Source organism: Rhinatrema bivittatum, chromosome 4 (assembly GCF_901001135.1).
Source record: "Rhinatrema bivittatum chromosome 4, aRhiBiv1.1, whole genome shotgun sequence".
Classification (NCBI taxonomy): Eukaryota; Metazoa; Chordata; class Amphibia; order Gymnophiona; family Rhinatrematidae; genus Rhinatrema; species Rhinatrema bivittatum.
Genome location: NC_042618.1, coordinates 12,294,382 through 12,317,981, shown reverse-complemented (window position 1 = coordinate 12,317,981; position 23,600 = coordinate 12,294,382). Strand labels below are relative to the sequence as shown.

General features: G+C 43.7%; 1 protein-coding gene across 1 annotated transcript in view; it reads right to left on the bottom strand.

Annotated features, from left to right (window-relative positions):
• Nucleotides 1-23,600, bottom strand: part of FLRT2 (fibronectin leucine rich transmembrane protein 2) — a 92,501-nt gene that overhangs the window by 3,428 nt on the left and 65,473 nt on the right. The gene's annotated exons all lie outside the window — the stretch shown is intronic.

Genomic DNA, 23,600 nt, shown 5'->3' with positions numbered 1-23,600 from the left:
GAGAAAGGACACATTTAATATGCTGCTATACTATACCTCGAATTAACTAAAGGCATTTAATTACAATTCTGCTGATAGCATGCCACAAATCATATCATTCAAATTTAGTCTATTGGATAGAGCACAACATTTTTTATAATGCATGTTTATGACAAGACTGGAGCAATCAACTGTCACGATGGAGCCAGCCTTCATTTTCCATGCAAAAAACAATATTCACGTTTTCTTTTCGACATGGTCACTAAAGATTTTCCTTGATTCTTTGTGCACTGGGATACCTTTTATTGGGTAATCATTATTCCAGGATGAGAAGCTTTCAAGATCACATAGGCCCTTTCTTCAGATGGCTTATGTGAGCCTATGTGATCTGTAAAAGCTCCTAAAGAATAGCATTATCTGTATAATTCATTCAATGAAGGCTCCAACAACCCTGCGAAAATGAGAGTTTCTGTTCGAATCCTCTGGAAATCGTTTTCTTGTAAAATGTACTAGTAATAAGAGTTTCCAAATAGAGAGTTGTAGAAGCCACTTAATTGTTCTCTGAAGCACCCAGTCAATGAAATATTTAAGAAACGATCCCTGTGGCAGAGGGCTCTTCTACAATCAGATATAGGACCTGCTGAAACCCACTGTTGATTGGCTGAAAGAAGCTTTCCTTATATTTCTGAAGCAGGGGCTCACAATCCAGTCCTTGGGTCAAGTCAGGTTTTCAAGACATCCACAATGAATATGCATGAGATCAATTTGCATAAAATAGAGGCAGTGAATGTAAATCTACCTTATGCATATACCTGCCAATTTTAAAGGTCAAAGTATTTAACCATTATGTCCCAACTGGGCACTTAGGAGGCAATTACGAAAAACCCACATAAAGTTTCCATCAAATATATGCATTAGTTGCACCAAACAGAAAGTACACGATTGACTTCCCTTTGACGCCCGTTTAATGTTTATTAATTAATATGCATAACTTTTTTTCAAGAAAAGTAATACACATTCTTTTGAAAAGGCAAAACTATTTATGTACGTGCAAGTCCTTCCCTGTCTCCAGCCCTGGCAATGTTTCTGCTCGCTACAGATAAGCTTACATTCATACAGGCTGTACACACACATAGGGTTTCCCTTATATCTGACAGATGATGTTATAACAGGGGAAACATGCTATTTTACCCTGGCAAATGTCCTTGATAATTACCCTTCTTAAGAGACTGAATCATTTGTGGGTGGCAAAAGCTGCATTAAGTTTTAACGTGGAAAACGAGAGATATTCAAAAATAGGCCCCAGTGAGTAAAATGGGATGTATTGTGTGGTAAATAATGTGCATCTCCCTCAATTAAAAATGCAATGAAGTTTACTGCACCTTACTGTGACTCAGCCTGCATGGGAGTGCAAACTAGTTTATTGAACCCTCAAGAACATTCAAGGTCCATCGACTTAGTTCAACAAACTATTTTCTGAAAATATACATCTGAAGAAGTCCTTGAACTGTTAAATCTGCCTCAAAGCTGGAGGAGCTTTGTCCAATCCACTAGCTCTGCAGCTGTTAGATTTCAAACGTAGATTACCATGAATCCACATCAAATCAGTGACAAAATCCCCCTGAGAACTGGAGGAAAATTGCCAAATTTCATCAAACTCGAAAAAGGATGAAATTCACCCTGTTTCAGTTTGACCTTGACTTTTCCACCCATCTTTGTGGGAGGTTTCTATAATCCTTGCATCAGCTTCTACATGGAAAATCAGCCCCTCAAATGTGGCAAAAAGTGCATTTTGGGGCCAAGATTGAAAGAGTTTGGGCTGCTAACCTTTTGGAGTTAGGCTCCTAAATTAGCCCTTTTGAAAATTTACTAGGGATGAGTGCCTACACTGAAGCTCCTAGTTTCAATAGGCCCCTAAATTTAGGAACCTAAAGAGTGGATGTCTATGGGGGCAGATTTAGAATGGGGAAACAAAATTAGGAGCTTAGCACTGATTTCCAGAACTAAGCACCTACTTTACTTCTGATGATTCACTAAGAGGTTTTTCCCATAGACACAAAATGGGAGAAAAGCCTTAATAAAGCTGGCCCTTAGGGAGCTAAATCTAGGCAAATAAACAGCAGACCTAACTTTTAGGCCCCTAAACTTATATGAATTCTCAGCTGAAAAGTTAGGCACCTAGTTTAGAGGCCTTAATTTCAGCCCTCAGCTTTTTTTTTTTTTTTTAATATCTGCCCCTTTATTTACTCTTACAATCATCTATTTAAAATAATTGCGGTCCATATTCAAAAGCATTTAGCGGGATAACTCAGAAGCTATATGGCTAATTGAAGATCTGGGCACTCGTCCGGCTCAGTTCCAGCCAGGTAGTAAGTCAGCCGGATAAATCAGGGAAGTTCTGGGAATGTGCCTGGGAGGAGTTGAGTCGACTGGATAAATCATCCAGCTAAGTAATCTCAATTGTCCTTGAGTTACTTTCTGCTTTCTCTTCTTCTTCCCCCCAGTTCCATTACCCCTGTTAATGTTTAAGGTTATTTTACCCCGGTTCCTTGTAAACCGACATGATATGATTGTACCATGAATGCTGGTATAAAAAAAAGCACCAAATAAATAACTAAATAAATAAAATAAAATAAATAAATAAATAAATAAATAAAATAAAATAAAATAAAATAATCTGGATAAGTAATAGAGCTAAATCTTGTCAGCTCATAGACCTGTCCTAAAGTTAGCCGGATAAACGTATCTTGCTAATTTCACGATAGCTGGATATGTACAGCAGCGTGGGATGCACCACTGAACCTATGGGCTAAACTGGCCAGATACGTTTATCCAGCTAACTAGCCAAGCCGCACAGCGCATGCTTGTGGACGTCCATTATTTTGGCTTCTGAAGTTTCGACTGAAAATTCTCCTGGGCTGAGTTGCAGCTCCCTAAGAACAAGTTTTTCCTGTACATGAAAAATGGTAAACTTTGGCACGAATACCTGGAAATACATGGAGTTGGCTGGAGTGCAGGCTTCCCTTGCATGTGCTGCCTGGAGTTTTGCAAAGCAACTGTGAATACTAGAGGGCGCCAGAAGGGGGGGGGGAATGCTTTCAAAATGAAACCTCCAGAGGGGAGTTTTAGAAAAGTAACTAAATAAATTAAAAAAAAACAAAACCTTGCAGGATGAGGCTTTTGAAAAGATTTTCCCCAGTGTAGAATCTCTGAATAGATCTGAGAATTACCCTGTGACTCTGAATGCACAGTGCCACCAGTTATTATGCGTAGGGCAACTGGATCACAGAATGTGTAATCTAGTAGTCAAAGTACTGAACAGGTCCGGGGCATGGGACTGGATCCCCTCTTCCGCTAACTCCGAGTCGCTTCATTGAAACGCGATAGTGACAAGCCTTGCTGGAGGGTCAGCTCGCAGCGTTCCTTTAAGAGGTTGATCTGCTTACGGTTTTACCCCCATTGAATTAGTGGAGGGGGGGTTTGTGGGGGGAGGGGGGAGGCATGCTGAAATCAGAATTCCAAATCCGTGCATGCAATGCGGTAAAACCAGGGCTGGATCAACCTGCACCGAAAAGAAAATCGGTGCCAGCTGAAAACCCTACAAGCCCTCCTTCTTCTTCTACCTTTGCCTTTCCAGACGTTTTGCATACTTTGCCAGCCAGAAATCTGTCGCCAGGGCATTCTCCCCCACGTTTTTGTTTTTTTTTTCTCGTTCAGAAATACTAAATATTGAGGGCCGCCGGAGTGGTTTTTCTTTTGGATGAAAGGCACCGTGGAAATTGAAAGTATTGTTGGATATGTTCAGGGAGAAAATAAAGCAGCCTTGGCTTAGTAGTCAAGGCATGATTTGTGTCTTTAGGCGGGGAAGGAAATTCACAGAGCAGGCTTTGTGATGTGGCCGGCAGAAGGGCTCTGCGTCCTATTTTTCCAGGCTGCCCTTGAGAAGTGCACACGGTGTGGGTATATTTCAGCGCATTTGGTGGCGGCTTCTCAGAGCCATGAGGCCATTTTACAGCCTGGTCGCAGGAAACCTTTTTCTTGGAAGATTGCTGTCTGCCTGCTCGAAAGGCTCATCGGGTATCAGCCTCAAGGCCGAAACAGCTGGAGTTACATTAAATCTCCAGAACAGTGCTTAAGCCCATTTTTATGCATCCAAATGGTGACTCTGCCATGTGTCTGAACTGCCTTGCTGCTGCCCTGGGGAAGCCAGCGCTCACTCTCGGACCAGCACGTTCCCTTCTCCACCGCCTGCCATAGTAATGAGGGTAGACGAAGACCTGGGAAGGCACAAAAACCCCTAACAGGAAAGGATGACACTGCTAGCTGGCACCTGTCGCTGTTTATCCTCCTGCGCCTGTCCTGCATATGGAGGCTGCTTTCTGAGCACTGAATCTAAAGTCTCCTCTCAGCACTAAACATGCAGGCGCAAAGGTGGTAAGTGGGGGGCCAGGGAGCTCCTCTCTCCTCTGACCCTGGAACACTTCAAGAGGGAGAGGCCCAGCCAGGCAGGCCCGGGCTCTAGTTTCAGTTTTAGGAGGGTGGGAGAGTGGTAGCAGGGCTGCAGGAAGTCCTTTTTTTTTTTAAACAATGAATATATACACTAAATACTCAAAATGTATGCATGCAGATGCTACTTCTGCACGTATATCATGTTTATGATAAAAACATACTCCATGCAGTGTAATTTTGTGTGCATTGGTCGCACAATTTTCTAAAGGCTCTTTTCTGCAGATAAAGCATTAAGCTTATCTATCTATACATATATATAATAATGGGAAGTGTGTCCCGTTCTCTAAGCCAGACGGAGGAAGGGTCTGCAAGGGTCAGGTACAACCAGGGCTGGAGGAGGAGCCTGTGACAATGCCCACAGAGCCCAGGGAAGCAGCAGAGCAGAAAGTCACCAGAACCTGATCTCAGGCGCTAACCTAACCAGGCAGGAGGAGCCAGAAGAAGGGAAAGGCTGGTAAGAGCGGACAGTGGGGGGTGGAGAGAGGAGTTGAGCAAGGCGGCTCCGTGGTGCCAATGCCCCCTGAAAAAGTGAGAACATAGGACTGTCGGGGGAGGCCAAGCAAACTCAGCTTAGTGCCTATTTATCCTGCCAGCGGGTGGCGACAGTCTACCCCAGAATACAGCGGTGCTGGGGGAAAGGAGAGCAAGGCCCTATGAACTGAGCTTGGAGCGTGACAGGAATGTTTGGGACCCTGGAGAAGTAAAACCCCCTTTCTGAACAAAATGTTGCAGCAGTCGTGCTAGGTGGGGTAGGGGGGAGGAGAGCAAGGCCCTATGAACTGAGGTGTGAACCTTGTGTGGTGCTGAGACTGTGGAGAGCTATAACCTTTGCCACTGAACTGTATCTGGGAGCAGAAGCCCTGGTGAACGTTTCGTGGGCTCTGGTGGTGCAACGGAGCAGTGTTTGCAGACCAGCACTCCGGTGGTGCAGTTGAGTGCCCTAGGATACTGCAGTGCGAATCTGCCCTGGGAAGTCCAGCTGTGGAGTCAACCAAGGTACAAAGAGACATAGCCTTACAATATATATATATATATATATATACATATATATATAAAACAAAAAAAATACCCCAATCTCTACCTTTTAAATACCTCCTTTAGTTAACCAAATTCTATTTCAATAAATCTTTGTACGCATTTAACCTCATAAAATCTGATTGCGTCAAACCCTCACGATGCATCCATTCATACATCATTCACATAAAACTGCCTATTCACTTATCCCAAACCTGAACACAACAGATCTTCCTTGTTTTCTCATATAAAAGGCAGCAAATTCCCGATTACTCACAGTTTACAGATACTTAAGCATTTCTTAACAGTTCAGGGGAACATTCAAACATAAAGCTTTGTCTGTCAAGGTTGCAATAATAATCTCTGCTGGAGGTGATGGTAAACTAGATCAAAACATCTCAGATTAAAGAAAGTACACAGAAACCTCGCAATGCTAATTTCTCCTCGGTAAGTTTCAATAACTGGATGCAAAATTCTTGAACCCCTGATGCTTTGAAAACGGGTGCATATATATATATATATATATATATATATATATATATATATATATATATATATACAGTTTGTTTTAACTGCCAGCTGAAGGACCTGTGAAAACATTTAACCAATACTTCTGGACTGGATAAAGCCGTAACATTTATCTGAAAAATGATAACTTCAGGAGAAGAAGGGCATTACTGTGTTTTTTTTAATGAAATCTGAACATTTTAAATGGAAAATATCCAAAGAAATGCTAGTGAACAGGCTTAAATCATGCTTTTGTAGATTGCCAGAGGTACTGGGTACAAACGTGGAACATTTAACAGCCCAGAAAGAGGGGACAGAGATGGTAAGAAACCTTTCATTGGCTGCACTGCCTCGGTCACCTGAGCCCGAGAGCTGTTACATATCTCGTTTTAGTTGTACTTATAGTTACTTATGAAACCTCTCACGTTTTTTTAAAATGCATAATTCCCAGTACTGTTGAGAGAGGCTTTTCGTATATTCTTCTTAGGACCGAACACCCTAGCTAGTGGTTAATAAAGCGGGATCATAAATCCCACAAGACAGAAAATAGAACTTGTCAGCCCATGCAACTGACTGCATTAAGCAGTGGCAAACATAGACCTAACGAGCTTGCTGTGCCCACCGGGAAGTGGCAACGCAACGCACTGCGGATGAAGAAGGACAGCAGCTTGCGTATCATCATTTTACTGCTCTCTGGCAAGGGGGGGTCTCCCAGATGGCAATCCGAGTTGATTAAAAACTTGAGACTGATAGCCTGGGGGGTCCCACGAGGCCACGGGGGTCTCCTCCATTTATTTTGTCGGAGGCTCCAAGAAAGGCTCACAGACAGGTCTACCCAGGAGACGTGTGCGATCAGTAGAGCTGCAAAGCTCAGTTGCAAATATCTACAAAGAAGAACTGATGCACTGCATACGTGGGATACTCTAGCTACCTGGAGGCTGGTGCGGATCCGCTGAGCCACTAATTTCCGCTGGCTAAGAATGGTTCACCTGCCAGACATTATCAGTTTCCAGAGGTGTCATCCACGCTGATGCTGGGGTACAGTACCCTGGGGCTTCTGTTAGTTCCCTTGGACATAGAGAGGGTAATTTTCTAACCGTGCAGATCGAGTTTAAGTCCACGTGTAACTTGTACATGCAGACTTTATACAGCAATTTTAAAGCAAACTTATGTGCATAAGTTCACTCTGAAAGTACTCACGCACTTAGCCCGGTACATGCCCAGATTAACTCACACGAACATTTACACTTCCTCTCATTGGAGGATGTTAACCTATCTGAGTCGAGTTACAGACACACTCTTTAAAACCAAAACAAGTGCATCCAAGTTCCAGCTCTGCTCCAACTCCACCTTCCTCTCCCCAGAATGCCTTTCTGCAATTCATGCAAAAGCACACATGTAACCCGAGGATATGCAGGTCAGGCGCACACAGCCCCGGTCTGTTATGTAAGAGAGGCATTTACACCCATAAAACCAGATTTTATGCATGAAAATCAACCCCACAATGATCAGCAAATAAGTTGTGTCAAATCTTTATTGAACTAAGCCAATACATTTCTGTCTAACTCTCAAGAGTTAAACTCCTTTGATTACTTTTATTTTCAGGTTGAATTTATAGGACCGAGTTTCATATTTTGCCCCAGCAAACATTACCAAGGCTTGGGAAAACTGACATGGATCTCCTTTCAGCCTGAGACACGGTAAGAGATTGAATAACATACCGAAGGGTTAGTTCCTTCCGGATCAAGGTGTGGGTGGCCTCTCAGCCAGGAAAAAAAAGAAAAGATGGACTGGTTTCATAGATCTTGGGCAGTCTTTAAAATGTGTGCAATGCTGGCGGGATGCACAGCTGCTAAAGGACATTACTTACAGAAGTCTGATTCTGGCCCTGAAGGCTCATAAACAGACCGGTTTTTAGCATTACCAAAATACGTAAAATGAAAACATTGTTGGCACCTACTGATTTCAGATATCCTGAAAAACGGAACTTTTAATGAGTTTAACCAACAGAGGCAGCGCCTAGAGTACCAGACTCTGAGGGTGCCCAAAAACCTGGGACGCTCCCTGCTGAAATCCGTACCCTTAGTCCTCTAATAATGGGGGCCATAATCTTAATTACAGCCCTGGACTCCATGCAGGGGAAGCCAGATGACGGGAATGAAAGCTTTGGTCTTCAAGCCTGAAACAGGGTGGTAAGAACACAAATTGATCACTTTGGGATTCTGAACCATTCAAAGCAAGACGACTTGAACAAGGCAGGACTTTAACAGATCAGCCAGAGAGGGGGTGAAGGGTGAGGGCACACATCAAGAGAAAATCTGAAGCTGATCTCCCACTTTGAAGAAATCTACTCTGAATTTCCTCAAATTTCCTTCAGGACTCTCAAGATATGAAGCAAATTTTACCACATATACCGATTTTCTTTTGGGAGCTTTGTGAAATCAGTTGGCGAACCTCTTCTAAAGTGCCCCGCACATCCATATTGACAACAGTCTATGTAGAAGCAGCATAAGGAAAGGGATCCATGCATGCATAGGCTCAGTCATATCCAGCTCGGTGCTTTGGCCTGCATGGAATAGAGGTGTTTTGGAGGCATGTTTGGAAACCAGGTGCATGCATTTCATTTTCAAAAATGTACGCGTGTAGTAGACATGCTTCCAACGTGCTTACTTCATACCATCATTCAGCACCACGTAAGCGGGCGCATGTATTTTATTTGCCTAACAAGCTGATATTCAAATCAATGTGCATGGGTTCTGTGTGTTGGAAAGTCGGCTGGGTTTGCGCAGATGGAAAAGACTGTGTGTACATTTTGAAATTTTTACCCTTAAAAATCTGGTAGAAGTTCAACTTTGAATTGCTTGCAGATCTCTGATTTAGATGGTTCACAAATAAATACGACCAACATCTTCAAGATATGAGAAACAAAGGAAAGCGAAATAAAGCATTTCAATCTTTCCTGTGCATCCACCTGTAAATATACATTTAAGATTAGCCCGTTCCTTATAGGATGCAGGTACAATGACGGTGGCATTTTATTCTGTACCTGGGGTTTCAAAGGCTTAGAGGATAACTTTGAAAGAACTCTGCATGGCTCCATATATGCATGTATGTTGCCGCACGGAGATCTACTACAGTATGTTATAACCTGCCCGTATCACGTATGCGCAGATTATAAAGTATGCTTATGTCTACCTCCCAACAAAGGTGCAGATGTTTGGTTACACCTGAATATCTGCCATAAATTTAAAGCACTTAACCTTTCCTACTTATTTTAAAAACATGCTCTAGTATATTATGTGCAAAAAAAATAATTATGGCTTGCCAGGGTAAAACTCTGTTTTACGTGTGGAAGTCAGTATATTTTAAAACATATGCACGTAATTGAAATCACCAGCTTGCCAAAACCTCCACCGGTTCACCCAGTCCTTCTCCAGATCATCCAGACCCTCCTAGTTCTTCACTTTGGACTCACCCCAGTTCACCCACGCCTCCCACCTAATCAATATTAAACAACAGATGGGTCTATCAACTGCACAAGATAATTAGCAGGTGTGACATCATGCAAATAAGTTGCCAAATGTACACGTGAACGTTTCTTAAAAATTAGCAACCCCACCTCAGAACGCTCCTTTTTTTGCGTACATAAATTGGCACGTAAGATCAAAAATACACGCATAATTTTCTTGTTTATAAAATAGCATATATGTGAGTACAAGCTACTTATGCTCGTATATACTATTTTTACACATGTAAATGTTTTGGAAATTCACCCTTAGTTGGGAACTAGGTGGGTAAAAATGGGGTTGATGTGGCTAGAATGGCTAAATCTGTATAGGTTGATGTACAGATTACTAAAAGCAGACTCCTCTTTGCATAATGCGTGTGCTTTTATCAGCAATAAAAAGAGACATTCCCAGGGGTTGGAAGAGAGAACTATGGCCATGCAAAATGATTGCAAAATGTAATGTACATGCATCATGGACAAGTGCACATTACAGACAGTAGAAGTGTCTGCACTCGTACATTTAGCCACAAAACAAGCTGAATTTCAAACACAAAGCACGCATGGACCTTGTGTTTGAACATTGGCTGGATTTGTGCAAAGCTGAAAGTAGCTGCATAGAGCGCCAGTTAGGTATCCTATGGAAAACTTACCCCATAATGTTTAGGGAACTCACCGTGCATAGCAAAACTTGTTACGTGTATTTCGGGAGTTGGCCAGGGTCTGGATCTTTGAGCAAGCTTTTACTGGACCTTATTTTAACAGATTGCAGATAACGGCCAGGACTTAAGTAACCACTGAGTTCAAACTGACAGGGAATCAGTGGTGGTGTGGGTTGTGTTACATTATGGTTTTGTGTTTATTATGGTATTGTTTTACCAATTGTGTGATGATCAATGTAAGGACCTGCATGGTGTATTTTATTATGTATCAGATTGTTGTTCCCTGCCTTGATGTTTCTATGGAAAATGTGGGTAATCAAATGAGAGACAAATAACTAAATAATTGTAGCAATAAATAATAATGCTCCTTTCTCTCTCTCTCTCTTGGAAACTTTTATACATTCCAGACACCTGGTACTCCTGCTGCCAAGTCATCCACCCAGATGTTTTTATATAATTGCATAGTACTTCAGTCCTGTTTATATGCTGTATAAATACAGCTCTCTATTATTATTTTTATTATTATTAATCTTACTATTAGTACCTCCTTAGGCAATTTTCATGAACTCTCACACATCTTCTGTAAGTCTTCATGCAACTTAATACACAAATACTGTGTGATGCAATCTCTTCTAGCAGGAAAGGACATGCGATACAGAAGCTTTCTTTTATTGGGTGTGTTATTATGTTGACTAAGTACAGAATACAGACCTACTAATTCAACTGGATAGAAACATGAGGGTCAGCTCAATTGCCAGTCCCTACAGGCTGGAGTTGAATGCAAGAAGTATCTATTTTCTGCATAAATAAGCTTCCCTTCCTGATCTACCGTTGGCCACAGACTCTCCCATTTCATGCTGTGAAGCAAGTCTTATAGGACTCAAGGCTGCAAAATTAGGAGCTGTGCAGAATGTCGTGCACATGGCAAATATCCAAAGGAAAAACACAAATATCCCTTGACTCACGGCAAGAATCGTTCTTTACAACATGAAAAAAAAAATGTTTGAAGTCCAAACAACCAGAGATATTTGGGTATTTATGCAGCTCGGGAGTTTTGCAGCATTGAAACGGTAGTGCAAGGGCAAACAAGGCCCTAAGGAAGGTAAATATACGCATTAATATACGTGTGGAGCCCCGGCACAAAATACTCTACCTATTACACATGGCGTCCACTGCAGTGGGAGCCGAACACTAGAACACTGATGACTGCACTCATCTAGAGTAGTGCAAACATGCTCTGTTCATAATAGAGCTTACTGTACTCTACTGGTTCCAACCAAAGTGAGTCATTTCAACACAAATGACCCTCACATTGGAAAATCTTTGCAACAGTTCACTTAGCATCTGGTTTCTAAATACTCTTCCTGCTGTTCAGGGGTATCAGGTGGAAACAGGGGCCATTAAATTGGGTTTTGAGCTTACAAATCGAACTGGTGATAGTCCCAGGTTCTTTTTCCCATAAAAATAAGATATGCAGCATTAGAAACTGGTGAGTCAGATCTTCCTAATAAAGTCCACAAGATGACTCCAGCCCTTAGGAACAGGTTAATCAACTTCTGGTTTTGACCTATTTCATTTGTTAATTTGTATTGCCAATTTCTCTATAAAAAGTAAAACTATATAGACCTGATCTTATTTGGGTTCTGTTCCCTAAATTAGGGAGTGGTAATAGTGCAATCCTGTGCACCCCTTTGGATATGCGCTAGGTGGTTTCTGCCAGTAGAGGGTATGCAGAAGCTCTTGAGAAAAGGGGAGATCTTACCCAAAGGAGGAGAAAGGCGCATGGCTGGAGATGCTGAAACACATTTGTGGATGGAGCTAAATAAGATGCTAAACCAACCCACAGTAGGTCCTGTGAATAAATTATACCCCAGAGGATGCAAGAGTTAATCCTCAAGTATCCCAGTAGTGACAGGAGGATTCTGGTCTGCTAGAAGTAACTACAAGGGCAGAGCACTACTGGAGGTTATTCAAGAGACAAGGAGCAGTCTTTTCTTCAAGTAATTTCCACCGTCTGTCATTAAGGTGAGAAGTGTAGACAGTCTGCTATCTACAGCAGAGGAGCATGGTATAGGACCATTAATATTGTGTGGCACTACCCTGGGTTAGCCACTAGATGTCCCTAGCATTCCGCAAGCCAGCTAGAAAGGATACCACAGTTCAGCCACCTCCCTCCACAGACTGCCTGAGTGGGTGGAGCTTATATTATACGGGGGAATTTCAAATCCCCAGCACATGTCAATACCGGCAGATACGCGCGTGCCGAGCGCATTTTCGTAGCGGCCCGGCCGTGCGCATATCTATCTGTACGTGCAGAAGTGCCGGGTTCTTGACAAGAAGCAGGCCGTGGCGGGCTCTGGCCAGGTGCTATTCCCGGGGAAGCACCAGCTGGTGCACGGAACTTAACGTCTGCTCAGGAAAGCAGCTAAGTTCGAAAATAAAATAGGGTAGGGAGGTCGGGGAGGAGAGGGAAAAAGGGAGGAATGGGGGGGATTAGGGAACTGGGGATGGCACGATCGCATTGGCACGATCGCATTGCCGCGCGTTTATTACAAAACACCCCCCTTCCGCGCATGAATCGGTGCACGCGCCATATGAAATCGGTCACGCGAGTGTGCACCAGGTAGCCAATTTTAGAACATGCGCGCGTCGCAGTGACAGTTGCACGGTCAGAAGTGCTGTTTGGGATGGCTGAGTGAAGAAGTTTTTCCTCTTTTGTTTTGTCACCCCCTCATCTCCGGTGGAGATTTAGCTAATAACTTGATCTCTGTCAGCACAGACCTTTCCTTCTGGGAGGTCCATGAAAGGGAGCAAGGTGGAAGAAAGGAGAAAGAAGAACAGATTTGAAGACCCTCCACAGGATCTACCCCCACCCGGGGTCACAGGCACAGGCTGGGTAGAAGGAAATAACTCAGGTAGGGCTGTTTCATGCTTTAAGGGGATCCCACACAGGGCAGGGGATCCCCCTCGAGACTGGGCCTCTCACACCCTCAGTGCAGGAGTATGTGCCAATAGTTACCTATGTTGAGAACTCTACACCAGTTGTACTATCTTTCTATGCTGCTTTCCCGCGTTTCTCTTCACCCACCTGTTTTATTCCCTTGTTAATTGTATATTCTACTCATTTTGTTATATTGTAAACCGATGTGATGTTCACACTAACACCGGTATAAAAAAAGGTTTTAAATAAATAAATAAATAAATAAATAAATAAATAAATAAATGAGAGAGGCATCACCCCAGGAACCGAGAGAATAAATCCAGCGGTACTTCCAGTTCTTTTTACAAGCTGGACATTGATTACAGTTTGGAAACAATCAGTAAAACTATTTTATTTTGAACACCCAGCTCTGTGGCCTGCTCCAGTTGTCCCGGACCAGCATCATCAAAGCACCAATTCACATAACCAACTACACATTACGGACAGCATCTCACCGCCTGGGCCACAAGCAATTAGCTTCCTCCTCACAGAAAGCACCCACTCCTTGGGGATAACGGAGGGGAGTGAAGAAGACCAGTGTAGACGACCCCAAACTATAAATTACTTTGTGTGCTCTTGTAGAAATATGCCACTTCCATGAAAAGGGTTACAATTATTTACCACAACTGGCTTTAAATGGCTATAATCAGGCCCAGATTTCCAAACAGGCCCCTTAGGGCCATGCCTAGGAGCAATGCAGTGAAACGGGTGCCCCCTTCCTCTGCAGGGTGCACCTCTGACGCAGTAGTTTTCAATCAGACCCACCCCCTTAAATGCCTAGGAGCGGACCTTGGAAGCCATGAGAAGAGACAGGAATAATGCTACTTGGCAGGCTCACACTCTTAAGCCAATGCACGTTCAGGCTTCAATGGGCAGGAATAGTGGGACCCTGCTGTTTCGGACTTTTCTTTTGGCATAAGCATGCTAAATCTTGCTGCATAGCTTGTTAAGCGGCTTTTTAACAAATCCACTAAATTTTGCTACAAACCCACACCGAAATTGGCTTTGCGTGTGTGTGTTTCCCAGGAAGGAGCTCTGTCCAGCTGCTGAATGTGCCCTCAGAGGCAGGTCTTGAGAAGTTACGGAAAGTGAGGGTAGGCCTCCAGAGCTGGTGGCAGGTGTTTCGCACTCTAGGCTTTCCGGAAGGGGATTTAGTGCTTCCATGAGGCACCAGAAGAGTGGCTGAGGAGAAGCAAGAGAAAGAGAAGTTTTCAAGTTTATTTCTGGCTAAGTGCAAAGTAGAGATGTACGAGTTGGAAAGCTAGGAGGGTTGCTGTTAATTCCCTCAAAGGTGCGGGGCTGGAAGTTGGCGACAGGAACAACCACTGGACGTGGACCTGGTTGTTTCCCTGGTCAGTGCGAGTCTCCCAGCTTTTCTTGGTCCCCACTGGACTGACCCCTGGTGTTTAGAAGGGTCACTTACCACATTTACAGCTGCTGTAGGCGAGCCCTGACAAAGGCGAGCCCTGACAAACGTGAGTTATATTGCACAGCTTGGACCAGCAGTTAAAGATTTAGCTTCAGAATTCAGGGGGCTCTTTTCTTTAGCCTGCCAAAGCGCAAAGTCTGCAGATAGTTTTCCAGAGGAGTGGCCGGGTGGGTAGAAGAGTAGGCTGAGAACCAGGGAAGCCAGGCTAACACTCCTGGTGACCTTGGAAACGTCGTATTGCCCCAGGACAAACTTAGAGGGTCATTCACTAAGGTGCAAGATTTTATTGTGAGGGGGGAAAAATATTGTGGGGTGGGAGTTTCCACAATATTTCACCCTTCTCACAAGAAAATATCACAGAGAGTTCCTCTGATATTTTTTTCTCATGGAATATTCCCGGGAGAAAAATATCGCAGGGTAAGGGCAAAAATGTGTGATGGCAACCATCTTCTAAAAAGGGCCAACATCAGCCCAAAATGTCTCCCAATGTGCCAAAATACCCTCCAGGAGTCTGTGCAGACCCTCACCCACCTCCTTGCACCTATCTTGATGACCATGCAGAATGCAGTAAAAATAAAAAAGGCTTTTAATACCGTGCAGCAAAGCCACGCCCCTTCCCCAAACTCCTCCCATTCCCCAAACTCCTCCCATTTCAAAAAATATTCTCCCCTGTTTCAAACTCGAGAGCTTTCTCACTCCACTTCCCAGATCCTACCCATACTTTATCACAAGTCACTGGTGTCTACTGCCCCCCTCCCACAGGGTGGATGTGGCTGACAAGCCACCTTTTATTATTAGCGTAGGATTACCTATGCATTAACTGCTTTGCATGCATTAGTAAATGTTATGCATGCATATGTATACAAAGCTGCCAATTTCAATAGTGGGGGAGTTTTTAAGAAAATATTGTGCAAGATCATGAATATTTTGCAGTATCACCACAATAGGGGTATATCATGCAATAAACAGCATTTTAGGTACAATAAATACTGGTTTACTGAATGACACCCTTAGATTGTAAGCCCTCTGGGGTGCGGGAAATACCAACAGCACCTGAATGTAACTCAACATGACCTTAGGATTGGAAAGATGAGTAATCAAATCTAACAAAAGAAAAAAAAGAAAGAAAACTGCATATTTATGCAGGTGAATGTTGAAAGGAGTTAGGCACGTAAATGTATAATACTATTGTAGCAATTTTCAAAAGCCATTTACCTGCATAAAGTGCACTTAACACAGGTAAATCCTATGGTTAATTCAATGGCATATATTATAGTAATTTCCAAAAGCCCATTTCCATGGGTAAGATGCATTTACATGTGCAAAACCCAGTTTGAAAATCAGGCCCTTAGGTTTTTCTGTTGAAAATGTGCTTACATGGAAACAAAAGTCCCCACAGACTACATGCATGCACCTCCTTCCTCTGCGCAGCAGAGAGAGGGGAAATGCTTTCTTCACGTAATTTTAATTCAGCAAAAACTGCACAGGTTGTCAATCCCGTGCCTACTTGTAGACTGCTCTGAGGAGAGCAATTTCCACACAGGTCAGTTTTCCTGGGTAAATTGCTCTGAATTTTGTTTTGTTTTTTTTCACTTTATATGAAAACCTGATTGGGCTCTAGGTTTTGGAGGTAGCAAAACGAAGGTAGACACGCTCGGCCAACTTCTGTCCATGTCTTGTTCATTCGTGCACTTATTTTGGGCGCAGTTAGCAAGCTATAAGTGTGCTGCTCAGCAACAGACGCTATAGAGTGTGACCATTTGCTTCATGCACACGGCCAGCATTTCATCATACATTTCCAGAAAGTTCTAGGAAGGCAATCTCATGGAACATTTTTGGCCATGTTATGTTATGCGACAGTTGGGTCAATGTGTCTAACCGTGCATGAAGAAGAAACAGATGCTATTAACCCCATTACTGGATACGGTGTTTCATATTAATATCAAGTTAACTAACCTCGGTTGTATGTGCTAGAAAATCCATTTGGTATTAGAAGTGAACAAAGCTGTATTTTTTTTTAATCACTCATTCAATTTATCAATAAATACAGTGCTCGCTTATTAAGGCTCTAGCCCAAAATCGGCACATTACTACCCTCGCCTATAACCAGTTCTGTTTCACTTAAACCCTGTTTCACTTAAACCCTTACTTAAAAAACCCAACCTGGACCCAGCCAACCCTGCAAACTTCCGCCCCATTGCAAACCTACCTTTTATAGCCAAGCTAATGGAAAAGCTTGTCAACATCCGACTCACAGACTACCTTGACTCCCACAATATTCTCTACCCCTCTCAATTCGGATTCAGGAAACGCCTAAACACAGAATCCCTCCTTCTTTCTCTAACGGACAACATCCTGATGGGCCTTGACAAGGGACAATCTTACCTGCTAGCCCTTCTCGACATCTCTGCCGCGTTCGACACGGTAAACCACACTATCCTCTTAAACCGTTTAATGGAAATAGGCATATCCGGCTCTGCACTGCTCTGGTTCACATCCTTTCTGAACAACAGACACTACAAAGTCAAAATAAATGACAAAGAATCTCACTCCATTCCATCAAACCAAGGCGTACCTCAGGGTTCGTCACTTTCCCCTACCCTGTTCAATATATATCTACTCCCTTTATGCCAGCTACTCAATAGTCTCAATCTCATCCACTTTATATACGCGGACGATGTTCAAATCATAATCCCCATCTCGGACCCCATCTCTACTCTAAATTTCTGGAACAACTGCTTACAAGCCATCAACCTTCTGCTCTCTAGTCTCAACCTGATCCTAAATACTTCCAAAACGGAACTACTGGTTATCTCCCCTAGTGACAACAACCCCCTCGCAAACAATGCTAGCATCCCTTTAGCAAACCAGGTCAGAGATCTTGGGGCCACCCTTGACTCTAGAATGAATTTCAAAAAATTCATTAACGCCACAACCAAAGAATGCTTCTTCAAGCTACAGGTCCTGAAGCAACTTAGACCGCTCTTACACTTCAAGGATTTCCGTTCGGTGCTTCAAGCCATACTGTTTTCAAAGATCGACTATTGTAACGCTCTATTACTTGGTCTCCCCGCTTCGTCCACCAAACCTCTTCAGATGCTGCAAAACGCAGCGGCTAGGATCCTTACAAACACTCGTCGCAAGGACCATATCACACCAATCCTAAAAATCCTACACTGGCTGCCCATCCAATATAGAATACTTTTCAAGGCTCTCACCATCATCCACAAATCCGTCTACCAGCAATCCACTCTCCAACTCACCTTCCCACTCGAATTACATACTTCCGCAAGACCGATCAGAACTGCCTACAAAGGTTCGCTCAAGGCCCCCCCCCAACAAATCATCTGTCCACAACTCTATTCACAAGCGTGCTCTTTCAACAGCAGGTCCACTACATTGGAATTCACTTCCCCAAGACTTACGCCAAGAACAATGCCATTCAACATTCAGAAAGAAATTGAAAACCTGGCTGTTCGCAGAAGCCTACCGCTGAAGGATCTCCTCAACCATCACTGACTCTCATTCTCCCACCCCTCCTTAATCCCTACCCCCCCCCCTCTTTTCCCTCTCCCCTTCCCCCCCACCCAACCTCACCCTTTCCTTCTCCCACTGGACATACCATGCTAATAACTGCCTAGGATAAATCTATGTTTACGTAGCTTATAGTTTTTGTTGATTATATATTTATCTCTCTCTAATTGTTTCTTAGTTTAAATTCTGTACTGTCTTCCATTGCCCAGGTTTTACGCTCCCTGTTTAATGTAACTTTACTTTCTACCTTGATGTTAATTGGTTTCCCCTCAGTTACATTGTAAACCGGTACGATAAGACCTAGTCTTGAGCATCGGTATAGTAAAAGAAATTAAATAAATAAATAAATAAATAAATAACCATAAGTCTGAACTCTACAGGGTTAAAAGCGGACATAGAAAAAGCAAGTGTCCAAAACTCAAACAACATAGCCAATTCCTTTAGGTGGCATCAAAGAAATGAAAATCAGTCCCAGTTACTTTTACAGAGTTTGTTCAAGGCAAGCCTAGCCTTTCCTAAACAGAGCAATAAAGAACCATTTTCTCCTCTGCAAATCACAAATTACTCTATATCATGACCCTGTACAGTCTAGCAACAGATCTCCCAGTAATGCATACCTCCACAAAGCTGAACTAATTATATCATCCATCTCCGAAAATCCATTCAGTATTAGTGTTGGGTTGTTTTATTACGGCCTGAGCTGTTTTTAGAAGATAATGCGGTGCTGCTGTTGTACACCTTCTGGCTATATCTGTCCTATCCCGCTCTGGAAACCTTGTGCATCGCTCAACATCACTTTTTCAGCTACAGTGAAAACCACCCAAGGCTTGCAACCGTTCCTACCCTTTGTTTGCTTATTTTCTCTAACTACACCTTCCCTTGGGCGATACCTTGATTTTCTTGGTGCCTTATAAACAGTAAGAACAATAATGATGTTCAGTGCTTCAGTTTGCTGTATTTTAGTACTATCTGACTGCATTACTTTCTTCTGAAAATGTAGGAACCTTATTAAAATTCTTTTGACATGCAAACACTTCAGAATTTGGACACGTGGAATTTTTTGGGCTTCTAAAACTTATGAATGTGGTGGCCACGCTGACAGTATAGATCCTGATTATCAAAAGGGATTCTCTAACATTTTCGTAGCCAAGACGGCATTACTGAAATCCTCGTGAGCCTCTACATCCAGGAATAGATCTTTTAGACCCACAGCCACCATGGACCACCAGAACCAAATAGTTCTACAGTTCTTCTGTTGTTCAGGTGGGGAGTGACCAACTGATCTTTCGCTCTGGCAAACATCTTGGAACATTGCAAAGAAATGACTTGCAAACCTCGATTCAGACAGGGGAAAGCAACAGAGAAGCTCAGAACTAAAAAAAAATGTTGATAAGTGAGCTTTGAGGGGTGGGAGGAGATCGATCTTCATCTTCTTAAGGCAGGATTTGTGGAGAAAGAAAATGGCAATTCTTTGGGGAAAGGAGGCAAAAAAATTGGCCCCTGGTGCACGGCAGAAGTTTCTTGCTGTGAACTTGGGTAAGCTGGTGGGTTTGAGAAGTCCTACAGAAGGATCACCATCATTTTGAGTCTACTACACAAACTTAAACCGACAAGTACCATTGTGGGTCAGGTCCTCATCTACTCATTAGCTGCTCTTAAATCATCAGTTCTGTGGCCCCTCCAACAAATACTGGAGCAGGGGTTCTGGCCCTCTTCAGGTGGGGTCACGAGACGACCCTGTTGAAACTGGGGCACATACAGTATATAACTAACTTCAGTAAATGAAGAAACACGCTCCATTTTGATTTCTGGGTTGGAAGCCAATATATTTTGAAGTGGGCTTGGTGATCTTTGTTCTGGCTCCTAAGTAGATAGCCAGAGGAACCCTCTGGCATGCCCTATCTAGAGGGTGAGGAGGCAGATGGAATGGCTTCCAAATAACACAGGGGTGGTGTGTTTTTTTCTGATCAAACCGAAACCTGTTGGGAGGGTTTCGGTTTGATCAGCCTTCCATGTTGCATTAAAATATTGCAGTTCATTTTCAAAACAATTCTCAATGGCTGAAGAATTAAGTGAAATTTTTCATGTGGGTACACATCTCTCTCGAGCACCAAAAGCATCATGAATTGGATTTTAGCAGACACCTGGAGTCTTATTTCTGTCCTGCAAACTGGGTTAAGTCATTTCTATCTTCCCAATCTGCAGCGATAATCCATCTCCCAGGCAGGGATAAAGCACGTTGCAGCTGAGCTGAGTTCAGAGGGGCTTTCTGCAGACGCTTTTCACAGTCTCGGGGGCAGCTGTAAATGGAGGCAGACAACGTTGCAGCATTTTCGTTACAGGACCCGCCGCAGCCATGGCGTCCTTTCACCAGCCAGAGCAGGTGTGTCAGGGCTATGTTTGTGCCCTCGGTTTCCATCATCCAGTGCCGTCATTATCCGAATCGGACCCTGGAGCAGCGGTCGCAAATCCATGGCACAAGCATTCCCATGTGGCACTCACCAGCAATTCTGCCCGCTCCCCACGAGTCGCCGCTCTCGGCCAACGCCGGCACCGACCTCCCCCCCCCCCCCCATCAGTCACGGAGGAAACGGGAAGCAGGAACAACGGTGGCGCCGCCGACCGAGACCTGCAGTGGTCGCAAGGCTGCAAGGAGTAAACTGCACAATAACCCATTTCCAGACGCTCTGCTGACCGCTGTTTTTTAAAAAGCCCAAGGAGTTCCCCGGAGAATTAATGGCACCTACTTTCCATAACGTGCAGGCATTCAGAAGTATGGGTGGATCTCCAAAAATTGTAACCATGTCAAGATTCACTTCGGGCCCCAGACATATTCTGGAAATTAAATGTGCAGAGGGAGACGCGTACTGCAAGCACAACATTTTAAACAACCTTCATTGCCTTTTTTCGTGCAAATTACACACAGGCAGGTACTCGTATATATCCCCATGTAATAGAGAGCCAACCTTGTGTTTATCTGTCTCCACACACAAATGCTCTCCCCAATATTTGCCCAGCATGACTGCCCCCATCACTAGCAGCAATAATATCAGTTTAAATACAAAAGAAGGACAAAAAGTTAGACCTAAGCAGTGTGCACTGTTTTTTTTTAGCAGAATACGCATTGTTCTGGAAGAGGGAAGGCAACCTGCTGTTCCCCAGCAAACAAATTGGTCGCTCCATATAAATTATTCTACACAGCAAAGCAAGCAGTTTGCTTTTATCTAGAGGGATGTGGGCAGTTTGGCAAACTGTCTGTAGGTAATTTGAAAAATTGCTGCTGGTGAACTGAGGATCTGCTAAAAGTTGCTTTTTTTTCAGCTCACGGTTTCCCCAGTGCCTCTCACTGAAACTCGCAGCCTGGTTTTGCATCATTTATGAGCTGTTCTTGCACGCTTGTGTTAGGAAGTAATTGTTTGAATATATTTGTTAAAAGGGTTAGGACTCTCAGGGCATGGGGGCGTGCCGGGGGGGCCTTCTCCTTGCACACTGCCAGCATCAGAAAGGATTAGCTCGGCGTCTTCGGGGTCCGTTTCCCTAAAGGCGACGGGATCCCCCCCAGTAATCCCTTCCTTCCCTACCTAAGCGACAAAAGCGAATGCTGGCGGAAAGGCTGCGTCCTACATCGACTGCAACCCCACAGAAATTGGCTTCAGTTGTTTCCGCTTGGTCCCCCCCTGAACTGTCGATACAGTTGGAAAGTATTTCAGAGGGCGCCGGTCAGTTAGGAACCTCGTTTGCCCAAGGAATCCCTCCCCCAAAATTGCACATCAGTGTAAGGCAGTGATAGTTTCACCCCCTCCACTCCATATTTCACCCCCAGCCCCCCCTCTTCACGAGAGTCTTCTGATTTCCTAAAATGCTAAGGGCCTGTTTGATCAATCCCTACCATATCTACTTACCCATCGCATCTTCTTAACAAATGTGCACCCCCCCCTTGCGCGCGCCGACCCCCGATTTTATAACGTGCGCGCACGCATGGTCACGCACATGCGAGTTTTTAAAATCTACCCTTAAGGGCCTGTTTGATCAATCCCTACCATATCTACCTACCCGCCGCATCTTCTTAATGTAATAAAACTGTCCCAGACAGGCCCATACCTGCCCTCCCTCCCTAATGGGTTTTTTTCAGGCGAGAACAGGAGATTTAAGGGTTAAGAGGCCAACGGAGAAGTCAGATTAGCTAACAGTTTAGCTTTAGGGAGATACATTTTCAAATGGCCTGAGGAGGGCTAATGTCTGCGAGCACAAACTGCCCGCAGCCTGCAGCGTGAATTTCCAAAGCGGATTTGTGCGCAGGTTGCCCTGATTTACACAGGAAGCTACACCTGCTCCGGAAGAGGGGTGACTCTCCGCCCACAGATTTTCATGCATTAGGGCTGCCAACTGTGCGGATTCTGTCTGGATGCTACAGATTTTTGGGATACTGAACAGGAAAACAAGGGAAGGTGAAAATCTTTTAAGAACACCCTGGATTTTATCCATCCAGCTGCAGCTTATTGTTCACTCCTCCCCTGCGATTGTTTAGGACAGTTTTTGTGCTTTGGGAGCTACTCTGTATTTAAGGAGGACACCTTTAAAACAAGCGAGCGCAGGCCCAATTAAGCAGTTATTTATTTATTTATTTATTTATTTATTTTTAGTTTTTATATACCGATGTTATATGGAAGCAATGCGCAGGCACGGGTATTTTATCTTATACCATGCAAGCAAACGCACGCACACTATATAAAATACACTTAAGTCTAGCCAACAACTTGTCTGCGTGTCTAAAAGATACACGGCCAGTATTTTAAACATTGCTAGATTAAGTTTTGACTTATCCGGCTAAGTGGCGGCAAAAGACAGAAAAGTCTCAAAAATCCCTTGATTTATCCAGCTAAGTAGCGCATACCTGGATAAGACAAAATGTTATCCAGATAAGTGGCCGCAATGCCTGAACTCTCCCCAGTTTACCCAGACCCCTCACCCGGTAGTATCTGGCTATAAAAAAATGTTATTCTGACTTAATACCAGATGTTAGCAGGGCATAAATGCGCGCAGGTAACAGCCGTACGTGCGTCACTTTCACAGGCTATAAAATAGCAACTTATATGCAGAAATGTTGGAACCGCCCTGGAATGTCCTTGGCCGGCCCCCTTTCTTATACGAACATATTTCTTTGCGCGCCATTACTTGCACGCTTAGGTTTGAAGTTTATAAGATAGCGCTTACGTGAATATGTGCCATTTGCGCATGCGAGTGCTAATTTGTACACACATGAATGACTCAAAATTCACCTTTATGGGCTGGATATGTTTCCTTTACGTCACTTACATAGACTGAAGGTCATGTTTTAATCAGAGGCCTAATAAATTCTACACAAGAGTGTTTTGGCCCATGGGCTGGTGAAAGAAAGCCAAATCGTTTCTGACGTAGAGCTAGCAGTCATGCTCCAGAGGGGCAGGCTCGGCAGCGACAGGAAATATTTCTTCACCAAAA